The sequence below is a fragment of the Carlito syrichta genome, unplaced genomic scaffold, assembly GCF_000164805.1.
Source record: "Carlito syrichta isolate Samal-C Ts95f unplaced genomic scaffold, Tarsius_syrichta-2.0.1 Scaffold308116, whole genome shotgun sequence".
Lineage (NCBI taxonomy): Eukaryota > Metazoa > Chordata > Mammalia > Primates > Tarsiidae > Carlito > Carlito syrichta.
In genome coordinates this window covers 36,072-41,874 of record NW_007252212.1, presented here as the reverse complement: position 1 = coordinate 41,874, position 5,803 = coordinate 36,072, and positions in this window count along the sequence as shown.

The following is a 5,803-nucleotide window of genomic DNA, read 5'->3' as shown; positions in this document are numbered from 1 at the left end:
AAGCTGGTCAGTTTGATGAGGTCCCACTTGTCTAATCTGTCTCTTATGGCGTGGGCACTTGGGGTTTTGATCAGGAATTGGTTGCCAGGTTCAATTTCCATAACAGTGTCTCCTGCATTTTCTAAGTTTCTTATAGTTTGAGATTTTGTGTTTAGGTCTTTGATCCATTTAGAGTTGATTTTTGTGAATGGTGATAAGTAGGCGTCTTGTTTTAGTCTTCTGGATTTCATCAGCCAGTTTTCCCAACACAATTTACTGAATAGATTTTCCTATACTCATTGGTTAATGGTGGAGACTTTGTCAAAGATAAATTGGTTGAGAAATTAAGGTTTTACTTCTGGAATCTCTGTCCTGTTTCATTGGTCTATATGCTTGTTCTTGTACCAATACCAGGCTGTTTGATTATTGTAGCTTTATAATAAAGTTTAAAGTCTGGGAGTGTGATACCTTCAACTTTGGTTTTTTTGTTGAATATTGTTTCGACTATTCGTGATCATTTATCTTTCCATATGAATTTCTGTATTGTCGTTTCCAGGTCTGAGATGAGTGCTTCTGGTAATGTAATGGGTATTGGGCTAAATCTGTAGATTGCCTTGGGTAAGATGAACATCTTAACAATGTTGATTCTTCCAACCCATAAGCATGAAGTATTTTTCCATTTGTTTGTATTATCTTTGATTTCTTTGTCTTGTAGTTTTCATTGTAAAGGTTTTTCACTTCACTGGTTAGGAAGATGCCAAAGTATTTCTTTGTTGTTGTTGTTATTATGAATGGGATTGTGCTTTTTATTTGGGTTTCTGTTTGTTTATTGCTGATGTATAGGAATGAGACTATCTTTTGCCCATTTATTTTATACCTGGGACTTTGCCAAAGTCCTTTATCACTGTAAGGAGGTTTTTGACAGATCTTGGGTTTTTGAGGTATAGAATCATGTCATCTACAAAGAGAATAACTTAATATCCTCTTTTTCTATTTGGACTCTCCTTATTTCCTTCTATTGTCTGATTGCTGTAGTTAGGACTTTCAAAAATAGGAAGGGTGAGAGAGGGCATCCTTTTCTTTTTCTGGTTGTCAGTGGAAATGGTTCCAATTTTTGTCTGTTTAGCAGTATGTTGGCTATGGATTTCTCATAGATGGTTTTTTCTATTTTGAGGTATGTTCCATCTTTGCTAGATGTTCAAGGACTTTTATCAAGAAGGTGTACTGATTTTATTGAAATGTTTTTCTGCATTTAATAATATAATTATGAGCCGGGCTCGGTGGCTCAGCCTGTAATACTGCGCCTTTGGGAGGCTGAGGTGAGTGGATTGCCTGAGCCCGTGGGTTCGAGACCCGCCTGGGCAGCGAGACCTCATCTCTACAATAAATCAAAAAATCAGCTGGGCGTGGTAGCGTGCGCCTGTAGTTCCAGCTACTGGGAAGGCTGAGGTGGAAGGATCGCCGAAGCCCAGTGGGTCGAGGCTGTGGTGGCTGGGAGCGGCCACTGCACTCTAGTCTGGGCAACAGAGTGAGACTCCAACTCAAAAAAAAAAAAAATAATAATTATGTGGTTTTTGTTTTTACATCTGTTGATGTTGATGTGTTTATTTATGTTTATGGTGTTGTGGATGTTGAACCAACCCTGAATCCCAGGGATGAAGCCTACTTGGTCATGGGAGATCATTTTTGAGTTGTGTTTTTGGATTCAATTTGTTAGGATCTTGTTGAGAATGTTATCTTCTATGTTCATCAAGAATCTTGACCTGTAGTTATCTTTCTTTGATGTGTCTTTACCCAGTTTGGGTATCCATGTGATGTTAGCTTCATAAAATGATTTAAAGGGAGTTCTATCTTTCTGAATTGTATGGAATACTTTCAGTAGGCTTGGTATCAGCTCCTCCTTGCATGTTTTGTAGAATTCTGTTGGAAAGTCATCTGGTTCAGGACTTTTGTTTATAGGCAGTTTTATGACATAGTCAATTTCCTAGGTTGTTATTGGTCTATTTAGGATCTTGATTTCTCCTTGTTTCAGCCTGGTGAGGTGGGGTGATGTCATTAGTCCTCCAATTCTTTAAGGTTTTCAAGTTTGTTTCCATACAAGTGTACATAGTAAGCTCTGCTAATCTTTTGTATTTCTTTGGGTCAGTTGTGACTTTATCTTTTAAATTTCTGATTGTGTTTATTTGGGAATTTCTTTTATTTTCGTCAGTTTAGCTAGGGGTTCATCAATCTTGTTTATCCTTTCAAATAACTAGTCTTTTATTTCACTGAGTTTTTTGTATTGTTTTTTGTCTTCTTCATCCCAAATTTGGGCTTTTATTTTGGTGATCTGGATTCTTCTGCCAAAGTTAGGAGTTTTTTTGTCTTGCTTTTCCAACTTGGCTAGCTGATTTGTTAGGCTGTTAAATTCGGATCTTTTCATTTTCTTTATGTGTGTTCATAGAGATATGAATTCCCTTCTTAGTACTGCTTTCATGGCATCCAAGAGATTTTGATAAGATGTTTCTTCATTTTCATTTGTTTCCAGGAATCTTTTAATTTATGGTTTGCTTTCTCTTTTGTCCTAGGAGTTGTTCAGCATCATGCTGTTTAGTGTCCATATCTTTATGGGTTTTGGTGAACTATGTTGATGTTGATATTTATTTTTATTCCCCTGTGTTCTGGGAATGTGCATGGACGTCAATCTTATGAGATTTGTTTATGCTTGATTTCTGGTCAAAGATGTGGTCAATCTTAGAGTATGTTCCATGTGGTGATGAGTAGAATGTATATTCCGTGGTTGTTGGGTAAAGTGTTCTGTAGGTATCAATTAAGTCTATGTGGTCAAGAGTCACGTTGAAGTTCCAGGTATCCTTGTTGATTTTTTGTCTTGATGTTCTGTCTAGGATTGTGAGTGGGGTATTTAAGTCCCCAGCTATATAGTGTTAGAGTTAACATTTTTTTTCTTTGGTTTACCTAGAAGTTGCTTTATGAAAATTGGTGCTCCTATGTTGGGTGCATATATATTTATATCCATATCTTGTTGATGAATTGAACCTTTTATCATTATGTGGTGACTTTCCATATTTTTAAAAATTTTTAATAGTTGAAAGTGTATTTTTTCTGTTATTAAGATCACAAGTTCTGCTTTCTTTTGTGTTCCGTTCATCTGAAAATTTGTTTTCCATTCTGCTACTTTGAATCTGTGAGTGCCCTTTCTGGTGAGACGAGTCTCTTGGGGACAGTGTATTGTTGTCTTATAATATTTTATCCATTTTGACATTCTATGTCTTTTCAGTGGTGCATTAATCCATTCACATTCAGGCTAATTATTGAGATGTGAGAGTTTATCCCTGACATGAGGAACTTATAGAGTTTGTTGTCATTGCTGTTTTTTGCTTATTTGTTTGTTGTCCTTCTTTGGATTCTGTGGTTTATTTATATGTGTGTTCTATCTTTTTCCTGCATTCCTGGGAAGGGCATTGTCATTCTTTTTTTCTTTCTTCTCTGTTTAATACTTCCTTAAGTGTTTCTTCTAGAGCTGGTCTGGAGGCTGCATAAACTCTTAGGGATTGAATGTTTGGGAAGAATTTTAATTCGCCATTGCTGATACACTTAACTTAGCTGGTAGGTAATTATTGGTTGAAATTGTTTATCTTTGAGAATACTAAATATTGGGTTCCAAGCTTTCTTAGCCTGAAGTATTTCTGTACATAAATCTGCTGCTATTCTAATTGGTCTTCCCTGGTAGATAGTCTAACCTTTCTCTCTTGCAGCCTTTAGGATTTTTTAATTTTATATCTACTTAGTGTAAGTGAATTACTATGTGTCTACGAGTTGGTCTTCTCATTTGTTGTTTTGCAGGGGTTCTCTGAATCTCTTGTATTTGAATGTTCACATCTCTGATGAGATAAGGAAAGTTTTCTTGGAGAATTTCGTGGAATGTTTGTTCCAGGGTGGTCTCTGTCTCTCTATCTGCCTCAAGAATTCCAATTAATCTTAAGTTCATCTCTTGGAGATGTTGAAGGTGTTATTCTGTCTTTTTAGACTTTTTTCTATGTTTTTTACAGATTGGTTATTTCCATATCTTGGTCTTCAAGCTCTGAGATTCTTTCTTCTGCTTGTTTAATTCCATGTTTGTTTTTTATTTCATTCACTGTATTCTTTATTGCTGTTATCTTAGTTTTCAATGCCTTCATTCTTTTCTCTTGTCTCTCCTCAATTCTGTTTATTCTCTCTATTAATATCATGATATCTGTGTTTGTGGCTTGAGACCAGTCATTCTTGTTGCTCTTCATTGTTTGAGTTTCAAAGTCTATATTCTCAGTTGTTGTCCTCCCAGGGATCTGTACGAGATCCATATTCTTCCTTTGGTTTTTCTTCATTTGTGTAGGGTTTCCTCTCCCTTTTTTAACCTCTTCTTAATTCTGTTGTTCAGTGATGGAGTGATACCTTTTACTTGTATTTGCTCAATCTCCTATTCTTATGTAGATCCTCTAGCTTTGTGCAATTTTGAAGTTGGACTAGGGGCGAGGAACTGAGCTTTTTGCAGTTTTGAGATTTAATTAAGGGGAAAACTGTTATTCAGAAGTTATCTGTAAATACCAGTACGTGCTGACAGGTGTGTGGCCCCCCTGGAACCCACTACTCACCACCTTACAATCTGTCCATGCAGTAGGGGCATATGTTTACCCCCTAAAGCAAAATGAGATGAGATAAAGGAAAACAATGGAAAAGGAAGGTGAAATATGAAAGGAAATTGGGGAGAAGGAGAGGGAAAACAGACAAGTGTATCAGCCTTGCAAGTAACCGGAATTACAGGCATGTGCTACCATGACCGGCTGATTTTTTGATTTATTGTAGAGATGAGGTCTCGCTGCCCAGGCGGGTCTCAAACCCATGGGCTCAGGCAATCCACTCCTCAGCCTCCCAAAGGCGTGGGATTACAGGCTGAGCCACTGAGCCCGGCTAGGCACACTTCTTAATGAGTTCCAGACCCTTTAACTTTTTTTGACCTATTCATAATACACACACACACACACATAAATATATATACATTATGTGAAATATATGTATTTTTACACAAGTATGTATGTATGTATGTTTACATACCTATATTGAAACTACAAAAGTCATTTTGATCAATAGGAGTTCTGAGACACTTTACCTCACCAAGTCGCATTTGCCAAGCTAACAAAAAAGAATTACTGAGATTTCTGTTTTTTAAAGTGCTAAAAAGGGTTGTAGATCTATATTGGCATCAGAGTCTTAATTTCCTTAAAACTGCTTGATAGATTCCTATTGCATTTAGTATAAATCCAAAATCCTAACACCAGCTACAAGGCTTTAATTTATTTATTTATTTTTTGAGTTGGAGTCTCACTCTGTCACACAGACTGGAGTGCAGTGGCCGCAATCCACTGCCTCAGCCTTCCAGTAGCCTGAACTACAGGCGTGCGCTACCACGCCCGGCTAATTTTTTGATTTATTGTAGAGATGAGGTCTCGCCAAGTTGCCCAGGCAACTCTCGAACCTGCCGGCTTAGGCAATCACTCACCTCAGTCTTCCAAAGCGCGGGATTACAGGCTGAGCCAGCGAGCCTGGCTAACAAGGCTTTTATATACTTGACTTCTTGTGCTTTCTCGAGTCTAATCTTTTACCCTTCTTCTCTCTCTTTGTGCGTCAGTGAACTTCCGTCTGGTTCTTGAAGAAGTTCATTGGTTCTTTCAGGCATTTGCATGTGGTATTGCCTTTATTGGAAATGTGTCTTCCTTTTTGTCCAAATGTACACACACACTTCACTCTGACACTGGCTGATCCAAATTAACCCGTCACATCGTATCTT